We start from the raw sequence: 12500 nt of genomic DNA, 5'->3' as shown, positions 1-12500 counted from the left end.
GAACGGAGCGAACGCTACAGCCCCGTACCGGTTCCTCGCTTCGCGCGGGCACGGCCCGACCGACCCGGTCCTCGGAGCCAATCCTTCTTCCGAAGGTACGGATCCATTTTGCCGACTTCCCTTACCTACATTGATGCCATCGACGAGAGGCTGTACACCTTGGAGACCTGCTGCGGATGGTGGGTACGGACCGACTCGAGAGCTGCGAAAACCGGACCCGGATTTTCCAGGGCCGCCGAAAGCGCACCGGACGCCGCCCGAGCCGCGGCGCTCTACAGGTACCTTTTCCGTATCTCCGGACGAGCCGATTCCACGGACATGGTCCTTTACGAAGAAGAGAGAACTCTTCCCGGGGCTCCCGGCGACGTCTCCGGGCTCGCTTGCGTCACCGCGGTTTCGCCCGGGAAGCGACGGGCGCCGCCGACATCGCTGCCGACAGCGTCGCCACCCCCGGGCCCTCTCCGAGTCCGGGTTCGGGAATATTAACCCGATTCCCTTTCGACGGGAGGCCGGCCGCTTTTTTTTTGTTTGGGCTTTTGATTCGATTCGATTCGATTCGCTTTCCTTTCACCTTTCATAACGGATCCGGCGCCTTTCGGGAAGACTTTCGCCCGCGTCTTAGGACCGACTGACCCGTGCTCGACCGCCGTTGGCACGGAACCCTTCTCCACTTCGGTCTTCGAAGGTCTCGTTCGAATATTTGCTACTACCACCGAGATCTGCACCCGCGGTCGGCTCCACCCGGGCTCGCGCCCTAGGCTTCCGTGCTCGCCGCGGCGCCCTCCTACTCGTCGCGGCATCGTTTCGGCGCGAAAGTTCATCGCTCCTCGCCGCGACGGTCCGGCATCGGTCCGTCGCTCCAGCGCCATCCATTTTCGGGGCCGGTCGATTCGGCAGGTGAGTTGTTACACACTCCTTAGCGGATTCCGACTTCCGTGGCCACCGTCCTGCTGTCTATATCGACCGACACCCTTTCGGGGATCTCATGGGCGTCGCGTTAGGCACCTTAGCCGGACGTTTGGTTCATCCCACAGCGCCAGTTCTGCTTACCAAAAGTGGCCCACTTGGCACTCGCATTCGAGGTGACCAACCGCCCAGCGAAGCGTGCTGGCGGCGGCGGCCGGATGGGTCGGCTCCGTCGTTCGGGAGAGTCGGCCCGTTCCACCCGTTCCGAGTTCGAGAGTAGGTCGAGGCCGTGAACGGCCCCGGGGCCTCCAATCGTTCGCTTTACCGGATGGAATTGCGACGATCGAGCGCCAGCTATCCTGAGGGAAACTTCGGAGGGAACCAGCTACTAGACGGCTCGATTGGTCTTTCGCCCCTACACCCGGTTCCGACGATCGATTTGCACGTCAGAGGCGCTTCGGACTTCCACCAGAGTTTCCTCTGGCTTCATCCCGACCGGGCGTGGATCGCCATCTTTCGGGTCCCTGGTCGCTCGCTACGCCAGAGTCGGCCGAGTCGTACTCGGAAAAAGGGGAAACCGACCCGGGGGTGATGCGCCCGCGCGCAGCGCCTAAACTCGACGACAAAATAGGACTAGTTCAAGCCGCGGGATCTCACCGATGGGCGGAAGGAGGATATGGAAGCTGGCGCCCGGCAATTCCCCTTTTTGGATGATGCGCCGGTCCCCTCTCGGGGAGGAGGGAAAAACAACCGCACGTCAGCCACGAGCCTTCCCTCTCCTATCTCTCTCGGGAAGAGAGAAAAAAGGAAAAGTTGCGGGCACCGCAGCAGCGACGGCGGAAGGCCGAAAACGCCGCGCCGGCGGGATCGGGCACGGCTCGGAGGCGGGTGAGGCGAGGAGAAGACGACGGCACGAGACCGACGACACCCCCCGACGACCCCCGGACGACTTTGCCACGACACCTCTCCCGATCGACGCCCTCCTACACGCTCTCTCGCTTTCGCTTCGCCTTCGGGGTTAGTCAGAGGTGGCCCCTACGACTCGCGAACGGCCAGGACTCCTCGGTCCGTGTTTCAAGACGGGTCGGGTGGGTTGCCGATGCACGTCGCTGACCCGGGGGTGGCGGGCGGCTCGAGTAAAAAAGCGTCGCCGAGCGACCTCTCCGGAAACGGAAACGGGCGCGGGCGGGGTTGCCCCCGACAAGAACCCGAAACGTCGGCGAGGTGCGTGACGGCGAGGCCGCGCCAGTCCTATCCCGCCTCTCATCGCGCACGCGCCCGAGACGGTGGGGCGCCTAAGGAGCGACACACAGAGTGCGTCGCCCGCACGCGACTTCCGGCGGGATCAAAACGGACCGGCTCGCCACGTGTAACGGATCGTGTCAGATTTTCCTCCGTTCCCGGCAGAAAGGGGCAGTTACGTTCGCGGGCCCGACGGCCGGTGGCCCCCGACTTCACAAGGTGGGAAGACGGGGGTTTTCAGGGTGATGAAACGCCTGCCGCCTACGGAAAAAAACCCGCGTGTTCGACCTGCACGCCGGGAACGGGTCGCGACGACGGACCGGAGGGGAAGTGCGTCCGGTGCCGGCCGCGCGGAGGTCGCGCCGAAGCGCCCGCGCCATGATTACGCCGAGCGATGATGAAGGGGACGGGTGCAGCGGAGTCGCGCTGCGGAGGGAGCAGGAGGAAAGAAGAAGCGGCGGCGACGGATGCGGCGGGTTAGGGCCCGGCGGCAGCAGCGATCGAGAGGACGAGTCCCCTCCGTCGCAGCCAACCGACGCAGCCACCTACCGACGCCGCGGTCGTCACCACGTTTCCCTTCCCGCTATCCACGCGGCCCGTCTCCTTCGTCGGCGACGCGGGCACAAAGCTGGAACCGCGGGGAACGAGTCCCCCGCGGACACGACGAACGACGACCTGTGCCGCGACGGCCTCTCTTTCAAGAACACACATCGAGTTTGGGCTCGAGCCTAGGCAGCACCGGACTGAGTCCCCCCGCGATCGCGGTGAGCGGTCCCACCCGTTTACCCCTGGGCGGTTTCACGTTCTCTTGAACTCTCTCTCCAAAGTTCTTTTCAACTTTCCCTCACGGTACTTGTCGACTATCGGACTCGTCCCGGTATTTAGCCTTGGATGGAGCTTACCACCCGATTTGGGCTGCGTTCCCAAGCAACCCGACTCTCGGATCGAAGGCCGTCGCTCGCCGTCCGCACCGAATGGGCCTGGCACCCGCCGCGGGCGGCCCCGATCGAGGGAACTCGAACTATGCGAGACGAAACGAAACGGCTGCCTTCGACCCATGCGCCCACACGTCCCGAAGCCTTTAACTTGCGACGGGATTCGGCGTTGGGCTTCTCCCGGTTCACTCGCCGTTACTAAGGGAATCCCGGTTGGTTTCTTTTCCTCCGCTTAGCGATATGCTTAAGTTCAGCGGGTCGTCTCGTCCGAGCCGAGGGCGGCGGTTTTTAGTAGAGTGTGGTGTTTGGAGGAGAGGAATCTCGATCGGTACCCTCCGTGTGACGACGGCTGGCCGATATAGCGCCCGTCCGACCGAAAATGAAGAAGCCAACAATTAAAAAAAAAGCGTGGGTCCTCCCCATCCGACGTTGCGTTGCCTACGACGCGGCCACCTTTTTACGGTGCGACGGCCGTGCTCGTCGCGCTGCTCGAGGCGTCGCTGAGAGACACCTTCATGAGGCAGAGAGCGAGACGAGCAGGCGGCGCTTACGTCGGCATTCGGTTAGTCGGTACTTTTTTTTTGGTCTCCCTTCGGCTGCTTTCGGACAGACTCCTCCTGCTCCTCCTCCACAGTGTTTCTTCACGCGGTCGAAAAGGGAAAAGACTCCGCGGTCTGCCAGCGGGAGACGAAGGAGGAGGCCGGAGAGGGTTTTAAAAAAAAAAAGACATTGAAAGGAGTCAATTCTTTTTTTATTTTTCTTCCCCCTCGTCACTCGCTCCTGCGACGTCCCGGTTTACCACCGTGCCGAGGACCGGGCGGGCACGGGGACGGCAAGATGTCGTTTCGTTAACGGAGAAAGACATGTAACGTTCCGCCTCTCGACCGGACGTGGCCCCGAGACAAGGGATCTCGGGGCTCGCAATGTGCGTTCGAGGTGTCGATGTTCACTGAGTCCTGCAATTCGCATCAGTTATCGCGGCTGGCCGCGCTCTTCATCGACGGACGAGCCGAGTGATCCCCCGTCCAGGGTTCAGCACTTGGTTTTTTTATATTAGTTTTTGTTTATATAGATTTAGTAGTGTGCGAGGAGGTCTGTGCGAGGAGGCGTGACGGCATTGCAATGTCGCGAGTAGTTTGTTTTTTTAGCTAGCGGCGGTGGCACAGCGGCTGCAAAAAAACAAAAAAAACGATAAAGCGGCGACAAGGCAAAGAAGAAGCGGCCATCACTTGCGGTGGGCGAAAAAACAAACAGGTGGTAAGACGCGGAAGCAAGCAAGAAGAGCTGGGGCTTTAAAAACCTCCGCGTCACCACAAATCTATCTCTCGCTCCGCCTTTTATAGGTTTGTTTGCGCGCATTCGAGGCGTTGACGCCGACAGACAGAGGAGGTAGGCCGGAAAACAACAAACCAGTCTCGAACGGGAAAACGGTAATGATCCTTCCGCAGGTTCACCTACGGAAACCTTGTTACGACTTTTACTTCCTCTAAACGATCGGGTTCGGTCGTCTTCTCCAGGCATCGAACGCCGAGGCGTAGATGCACGAGTGTCGTGACGGACACGTCGCGCACTGCCCGGCGGCGTCGTCGGCCAGATCCGAGGACCTCACCGGACCGTTCGATCGGTAGTAGCGACGGGCGGTGTGTACAAAGGGCAGGGACGTGATCGACGCGGGCTGTTGACCCGCGCCTACCGGGAATTCCTCGTTCACGGGGTTGGTTACAGGCCCCGATCCCTATCACGGGAGGTGGTTCAGAGGTTTCCCAACCCTCTCGGGCCGGGGCGAAAGTCCCCGCTGATACCTCCAGTGTAGCGCGCGTGCGGCCCCGGACATCTAAGGGCATCACAGACCTGTTATCGCTCCGCCTCGTGTGGCTTTCTGCCACCCGTCCCTCTAAGAAGTGCGTGAGAAAACCGACCCGGACCCGAGCGCCACGGAGGACGCCGAGCCCGCCGTAAAAATCACTGACATCGGCGCACTAGTTAGCAGGCCGGAGTCTCGTTCGTTATCGGAATCAACCAGACGGATCGCTCCACCAACTAAGAACGGCCATGCACCACCACCCACCGAATCGAGAAAGAGCTATCGATCTGTCAATCCTACCGGTGTCCGGACCGGGTGAGTTTTCCCGTGTTGAGTCAAATTAAGCCGCAGGCTCCACTCCTGGTGGTGCCCTTCCGTCAATTCCTTTAAGTTTCAGCTTTGCAACCATACTCCCCCCGGAACCGAACTCTGGTTTCCCGCAGGCTACCCGCCGGGTCATGGAAGCGAACGCCGGCGGATCGCCGGTCGGCATCGTTTACGGTCGGAACTACGACGGTATCTGATCGTCTTCGAACCTCCGACTTTCGCTCTTGATCGAGGAAAACGTGCTTGCCACACGCCATCGCTGCAGTTCGTCTTGCGACGATCCAAGAATTTCACCTCTAACGTCGCAATACGAGTGGCCCGACCGCTCCCTTCGATCATTGCCTCGCCGTAGACGGAGACCGACAGACGTAGACGAGGCCCTCTTCCATCATTCCATGCTTATCGTATGCAAGCTTGAACAGCCCGCTCTGAGCACTCTAATTTTTCAAAGTGAACGTACCGGCCGCCGCGGACACTCGGTTAAGAGCACCCTTGGAGGAGAAACCGCCGACCGCAACACGCGCGCAGACAAGACACGAAGCAGGGACTCGGAGGCGGACCGGGGGTTCAAAAAAAAAAGAGGAACGCGCGGAAAGGGAGAGGGAGAGAAGCGCGGGGGTCAGAGTGCGGGGATGCGAATGAACGCACCCAAACACACACACGTAGCACCCCCCCGTTAGACTACTCCCGGAACCGAACCGACGACCACTTGTTTTTTTTTTCCCGGATCCCGATCACGACCTCCTCGTCCACCTCGCCGGCAGGACCGCGTGGCGGGTATGCTAGCGGTTGACACCGGCGGAAAGGGCCGGGAATGCGAACGGACGACCAAAGTCAACGACGGACGATGGCGCCGCCGCCCCGGGGCCGCTTGCGCGACCACGAACCCGAGTTCGGACTACGAGCTTTTTAACCGCAACAACTTTATATACGCTACCGGAGCTGGAATTACCGCGGCTGCTGGCACCAGACTTGCCCTCCGGTTGGTCCTCGTTAACGGATTTGAAGTGTACTCATTCCGATCGCGGGGCCTCGACAGAGTCCCGCGTCGTTATTTTTCGTCACTACCTCCCCGTGCCGGGAGTGGGTAATTTGCGCGCCTGCTGCCTTCCTTGGATGTGGTAGCCGTTTCGCATGCTCCCTCTCCGGAATCGAACCCCGATTCCCCGTTACCCGTAGTAACCACGGTAGGCACTTAACCGACCGTCGACAGTTGATAGGGCGGACCCTCGAGAGACCCGTCGCCGGGCGTGAAAGCTCGTGCGATCGACCAGTGAGTTATCCAGAGTCACCAAAGCGGAGCGCGCCGCCCTATGAGCCCCGCCACCGAACGGACCCGCGAGCGGGAACGCCGACGACGGGAGGACGGAATGACGCGCATCGGTCTCAGTCTAATATGTAGCGCCGCGACCCGGAACGGCCGACGCGGGTGCCAGCGCGCGAGGCGTGGCGACGACGGCGCGCCGACCGATCGCGGCCTGTGTCACATGTATTAGCTCTAGAATTGCCACAGTTATCCATCGCCTCCGAGGAGGAATACGGTCCCGAGGATTAGGTCCGGTTCCTGAGCCATTCGCGGTTTCGCCCGTTCTAATGCGTGGCGTGAACTTACACTTGCATGGCTTAAGCTTTGAGACAAGCATATGACTACTGGCAGGATCAACCAGGTATCGTTGGAATTTGGGACTTTGTTTCGACAGAACGACAGACCGACCGACCGACCGACCGACATAAGACAGACAACTACAACGACGGGCACGTGTTTATTTATTTTTCGAGGGGGTTCGCCGTCAGAAGAAGCGCGCTGCCCGCGCTGATGGCCTCTTTTTTGTTTCTCCCTGACTTGGACCGAGACCGAGACTCAAAGAACGAAAGCGACCAACGTCGACAACAACAACGACAACGGCACCCTTGACAGCGATACATACGACAAACGACAAGCAGCACGACGGCAGTGCACACGGACATCGAGGGTCAAGGTGCAGACTGAACTCGCCGAGGTCCGTCGTCATCGTGGTCGCCATCGATTCCGTCTCGTCGTCGTCGTCGTCAACGTCCACGTCACAGCCGGCCGAGAAGAGAGAACAGACGACAGCGTCGACAACAACAACATCGACAACGGCACCCTTGACAGCGATACATACGACAAACGACAAACAGCACGACGGCAGTGCACACGGACATCGGAGGTCAAGGTGCAGACTGGAATCGTCGAGGTCGTCGTCATCGTGGTCGCCATCGATGCCGTCTCGTCGTCGTCGTCGTCGTCTTCGTCGTCGTCGTCGTCATCAACGTACCAACCGACCGAGACGAGAGAGCAAGCAACAACGTCGACAACAACAACGACAACGGCACCCTTGACAGCGATACATACGACAAACGACAAACAGCACGACGGCAGTGCACACGGACATCGGAGGTCAAGGTGCAGACTGAAATCGTCGAGGTCGTCGTCATCGTGGTCGCCATCGATGCCGTCTCGTCGTCGTCGTCGTCTCCGTCGTCGTCGTCGTCGTCGCCAACGTCAACGTCAACATCACAGCCGTCATCGGGGAGGAGCTGGACCAGGGCAGCGGCGGCGTAAATTTTCCCGTCACCTTCGTCGTCGCCTTCGTCGACCGACCGACCGACCGGCGTCGTGTTCGTGCTCGGAAAACCGAGGAGAGACAACGTGCACATGGCGCGTTCTCGCAAGCGGCTCCTCGGTCCGATTTTTTTGGGCGGCTTTTTCGAGCTTTTTTTTTTTTTTCTCACCCTTTCGTCCGTGCGACGGCGAACGTTAGGGGAAAAAAAAAAAAAAAAAAAAAAACGACAACAACGCGGCGGACCGGGCGAACAACATCGTCGACACACACGACATTGACGACCGGTCCCCCTTTTCACAATCGCATCGAGATAAAAACGAACGAGTCCGATTCGAGCACCGAGTCGCGAGCGGGAGGACTGTCGGTGCAAGTATCGATCACTGACGTGAGCGCTTCGCCGGACAGAGGATGGCTCATCCGGCAGCCGTGCAAATCGACGGTATGGGAAGAACGAACAAGAAGAGCAACGACTTGATCGGCGGCTTGGGAACTGCGGACGGTGAAAACGGGTTAATCGACTGCGACCACGACTGCTCGATCGATCTTCTTTGGCGCTAACAAAGGTGGAGGTGGCGCAAGAAGGGACTAGCGCTATCACCGTCCACGTATCAGAAGATGCGGCGGCAGACGTCGACGCTTATGCGTTGTCGGACGAGAAGTCGCTGCAGCACGTGTACCGCGAGCGGGACGTCCAAGGTTTTGCCAGACGGAAAGAAATCGGGTGTCAGCGAACGTTCACACGGCTGTGAGATCGGACGCTGACAGGAGTAGGAGGCGGCAGGCAGGCGGCGGTTACGGCGGCGGCGCCTGCTGCTGCTCATCCTCCTGTTTGCTGCGGCGACTTCCAGGACGGGAGAGCATCGAACAACGTACGTATGGTTACAAGGGGATCAGGATCTACATAGTGCATCCCCGCGGCTATTTTTGTTTGTTTGTTCGCTCGTTCGTTAATTCGTTCGTTCGTTCGTTCGTTCGTTACAATGTACGTTTTTCGTTCGACGGCGGCAGAGAGCGGCGGCGTTTCTCCCTAATCCGGAGGATTTATCGGTCGCACAGCGATGGGTCGTTCGGCCGATCATCGAAAGATTCGCAGGTAGTGGTTGAATGGCAGAACGGCAGCAACAACAGCGGCGGCTGAGAGCGGCGAACGCTGAGGCGGAAGCAGAAGCTGCAGCAAACGTATCGGCTAAACATGGTGGACATAGATATGGCTGACGACGCGGGTACCACGACGACTATGGAACCAGGAAAAGGAGCCGTTAGTTGTTCCAACATATCGTTCGACACGTCGAGCAGCCCTAGGTCCACGGAGAAGCACACACACGTACCACGTATTATAACCTAACGACGATGAGCGGGCGCACGGTTGGCAGGGAACGAAGGCGGCGGATCAAAACAAGTTGGAGCGCGGCGACAGCGATAACGGTGACAGCCCTAGGCGGCGGAGATGCCACTTTCTGACGCCTTTGCGACAAGCCCGTAGAGACGTTCCGGACCACCACGAGGCAAAGAGTCGCTGCTCCGACGAACCGACACACCAAAGTGTGCTTCCTACCGAACTGTTTTATAAAACTTTCAAACTGGAAAACCCCAGAAATGGTGTTGGTATTCGTCCAGACCCACCTCCGACACCTGAAAATGGTGGTCAAAAAAACGTCGATTATACGAAGCGACATTTCTGGTCGGCGATTTTCCAGTTTTACGCCTACTGCCACATGGGGATGTCGGTAGGCGTCGCAAAGTGCCTTCTCGACGCCTAGGCACACCAGGACTTTGTCATTTTTTTCCCCCTCGACATTCCTGGTCCGGTCTATTCCGATTTTACACCTACCGCCATGTGGGGGTGGCAGTAGGCGTCGAAAAGTGCCTTCTCGACCGCTAGCGACACCACTACTTTATCGAGCTCTGGAGCCCGCACACCGACCCGGGGGCCGCGGAGTCGACCCCGGGGGCCTCCTGGCGTCGCCGCCGCTCACTTGGACGCCTTCCGCAACCTGTGGTCCCGCTCGGGGCCGCCGGGAGCCTCGCCGACCTGACCGGTGTCGGTAGGCGTCTGGAAGCGCCCGGCCGACCCTGGACGAGGTCCCCCTGGCCCCCGGGGGACACCCCTTAGTTGGATGGGGGTGCTGTCCCGGGCACACATGCAACCCGCGGCCGCCTACCGACAGCCCCCTTCGCTCGATCGCTACTCCTTTCCAACATATGTCGGAGAAGCCGGGCGGTTGTGAAACCCCAGAAATGGTGTTGGTATTCGTCCAGACCCACCTCCGACACCTGAAAATGGTGGTCAAAAAAAACGTCGATTATACGAAGCGACATTTCTGGTCGGCGATTTTCCAGTTTTGCGCCTACCGCCATGTGGGGGTGGCAGAGGCGTCGAAAAGTGCCTTCTCGACCGCTAGCGACACCACTACTTTATCGAGCTCTGGAGGCCCGCACACCGACCCGGGGGCCGCGGAGTCGACCCCGGGGCCTCCTGGCGTCGCCGCCGCTCACTTGGACGCCTTCCGCAACCTGTGGTCCCGCTCGGGGCCGCCGGGAGCCTCGCCGACCTGACCGGTGTCGGTAGGCGTCTGGAAGCGCCCGGCCGACCTGGACGAGGTCCCCCTGGCCCCCGGGGGACACCCCTTAGTTGGATGGGGGTGCTGTCCCGGGCACACATGCAACCCGCGGCCGCCTACCGACAGCCCCCTTCGCTCGATCGCTACTCCTTTCCAACATATGTCGGAGAAGCCGGGCGGTTGTGAAACCCCAGAAATGGTGTTGGTATTCGTCCAGACCCACCTCCGACACCTGAAAATGTGGTCAAAAAAAACGTCGATTATACGAAGCGACATTTCTGGTCGGCGATTTTCCAGTTTTGCGCCTACCGCCATGTGGGGGTGGCAGTAGGCGTCGAAAAGTGCCTTCTCGACCGCTAGCGACACCACTACTTTATCGAGCTCTGGAGGCCCGCACACCGACCCGGGGGCCGCGGAGTCGACCCCGGGGGCCTCCTGGCGTCGCCGCCGCTCACTTGGACGCCTTCCGCAACCTGTGGTCCCGCTCGGGGCCGCCGGGAGCCTCGCCGACCTGACCGGTGTCCGGTAGGCGTCTGGAAGCGCCCGGCCGACCTGGACGAGGTCCCCCTGGCCCCCGGGGGACACCCCTTAGTTGGATGGGGGGTGCTGTCCCGGGCACACATGCAACCCGCGGCCGCCTACCGACAGCCCCCTTCGCTCGATCGCTACTCCTTTCCAACATATGTCGGAGAAGCCGGGCGGTTGTGAAACCCCAGAAATGGTGTTGGTATTCGTCCAGACCCACCTCCGACACCTGAAAATGGTGGTCAAAAAAAACGTCGATTATACGAAGCGACATTTCTGGTCGGCGATTTTCCAGTTTTGCGCCTACCGCCATGTGGGGGTGGCAGTAGGCGTCGAAAAGTGCCTTCTCGACCGCTAGCGACACCACTACTTTATCGAGCTCTGGAGGCCCGCACACCGACCCGGGGCCGCGGAGTCGACCCCGGGGGCCTCCTGGCGTCGCCGCCGCTCACTTGGACGCCTTCCGCAACCTGTGGTCCCGCTCGGGGCCGCCGGGAGCCTCGCCGACCTGACCGGTGTCGGTAGGCGTCAGTCAAAACTTGCTTAAGAGGCAAAGCCTCCTCACACCTTAAGAGAGTCACAGTTAGTCCCGCCGTTTACCCGTGGTCGTCGTCGGGGGTGCCGGTCGGTGTGTTTCGGCGTGTTTCTTTCTTACTTTAGCTCGCTCCTATAAGCTAACTCAGCAGCCCTGCTAAAAATCAATTTATCATTATTTTCAATCTATCGAAAATCTTAATTTATTATTATTTTCCAACTATCGAAAATCTTAATAGAGTTGGGGTTTTTTGTTTGTTTTTTTTTTTAAATTCCATTGTAACAACAGACAGCCAGCCAGCAGCATGTGGTGTCGGTAGGCGTCTGGAAGCGCTTGAGGAGGCAGAGGAGTTGGCAAGCTCGCTAAACTGCCCGCTGGTGTGGTGGTGTCGGTAGAGCGTCTTGAATATACCCGGTCGCTCGATCGACGACGAACGACGGCTAGGTGGCCGAGGAGGAGGACTACCTACCTACCTACCTACCTACCTAGCTAGCTAGCTAGCCGAATAGCCGTGGTAGTCGTCAGTCAAACTTGCTTAAGAGGCAAAGTCCCGCCGTTTACCCGTGGTCGTCGTCGGGGGTGCCGGTCGGTGTGTTTCGGCGTGTTTCTTTCTTACTTTAGCTCGCTCCTATAAGCTAAATCAGCAGCCCTGCTAAAATCAATTTATCATTATTTTCAATCTATCGAAAATCTTAATTTATTATTATTTTCCAACTATCGAAAATCTTAATAGAGTTGGGGTTTTTTGTTTGTTTTTTTTTTAAATTCCATTGTAACAACAGACAGCCAGCCAGCAGCATGTGGTGTCGGTAGGCGTCTGGAAGCGCTTGAGGAGGGCAGAGGAGTTGGCAAGCTCGCTAAACTGCCCGCTGGTGTGGTGGTGTCGGTAGAGGCGTCTTGAATATACCCGGTCGCTCGATCGACGACGACGGCTAGGTGGCCGAGGAGGAGGACTACCTACCTACCTACCTAGCCGAATAGCCGTGGTAGTCGTCAGTCAAACTTGCTTAAGAGGCGGCAAAGTCCCGCCGTTTACCCGTGGGTCGCGTCGGGGGTGCCGGTCGGTGTGTTTCGGCGTGT

The 12500-nt window shown here is 59.3% G+C and overlaps 2 non-coding genes and 1 pseudogene across 2 annotated transcripts in view; all 3 read right to left on the bottom strand.

The window, feature by feature from the left end:
* Nucleotides 1–3364, bottom strand: part of LOC145273176 (large subunit ribosomal RNA) — a 5726-nt gene extending 2362 nt beyond the window's left edge. The window contains exon 1 of the ribosomal RNA XR_013866206.1: nucleotides 1–3364. This exon is cut by the window's left edge and continues 2362 nt beyond it. This is a non-coding gene — a ribosomal RNA (large subunit ribosomal RNA).
* A 593-nt stretch (nucleotides 3365–3957) lies between these two features.
* LOC145273381 (5.8S ribosomal RNA) lies at nucleotides 3958–4116 on the bottom strand. The gene has a single exon (XR_013866374.1). It is a non-coding gene; the product is annotated as a 5.8S ribosomal RNA (ribosomal RNA).
* Nucleotides 4117–4514: 398 nt separating this feature from the next.
* Nucleotides 4515–6884, bottom strand: LOC145273534 (small subunit ribosomal RNA; annotated as a pseudogene).
* Nucleotides 6885–12500: the final 5616 nt, after the last annotated feature.

The sequence above is a fragment of the Euprymna scolopes genome, unplaced genomic scaffold (genome assembly GCF_053919585.1).
Source record: "Euprymna scolopes isolate OS-2025 unplaced genomic scaffold, ASM5391958v1 sca1, whole genome shotgun sequence".
NCBI lineage: Eukaryota > Metazoa > Mollusca > Cephalopoda > Sepiida > Sepiolidae > Euprymna > Euprymna scolopes.
Note: the sequence above shows the minus strand (reverse complement) of the source record. Positions and strands in the feature narration are given on the sequence as shown.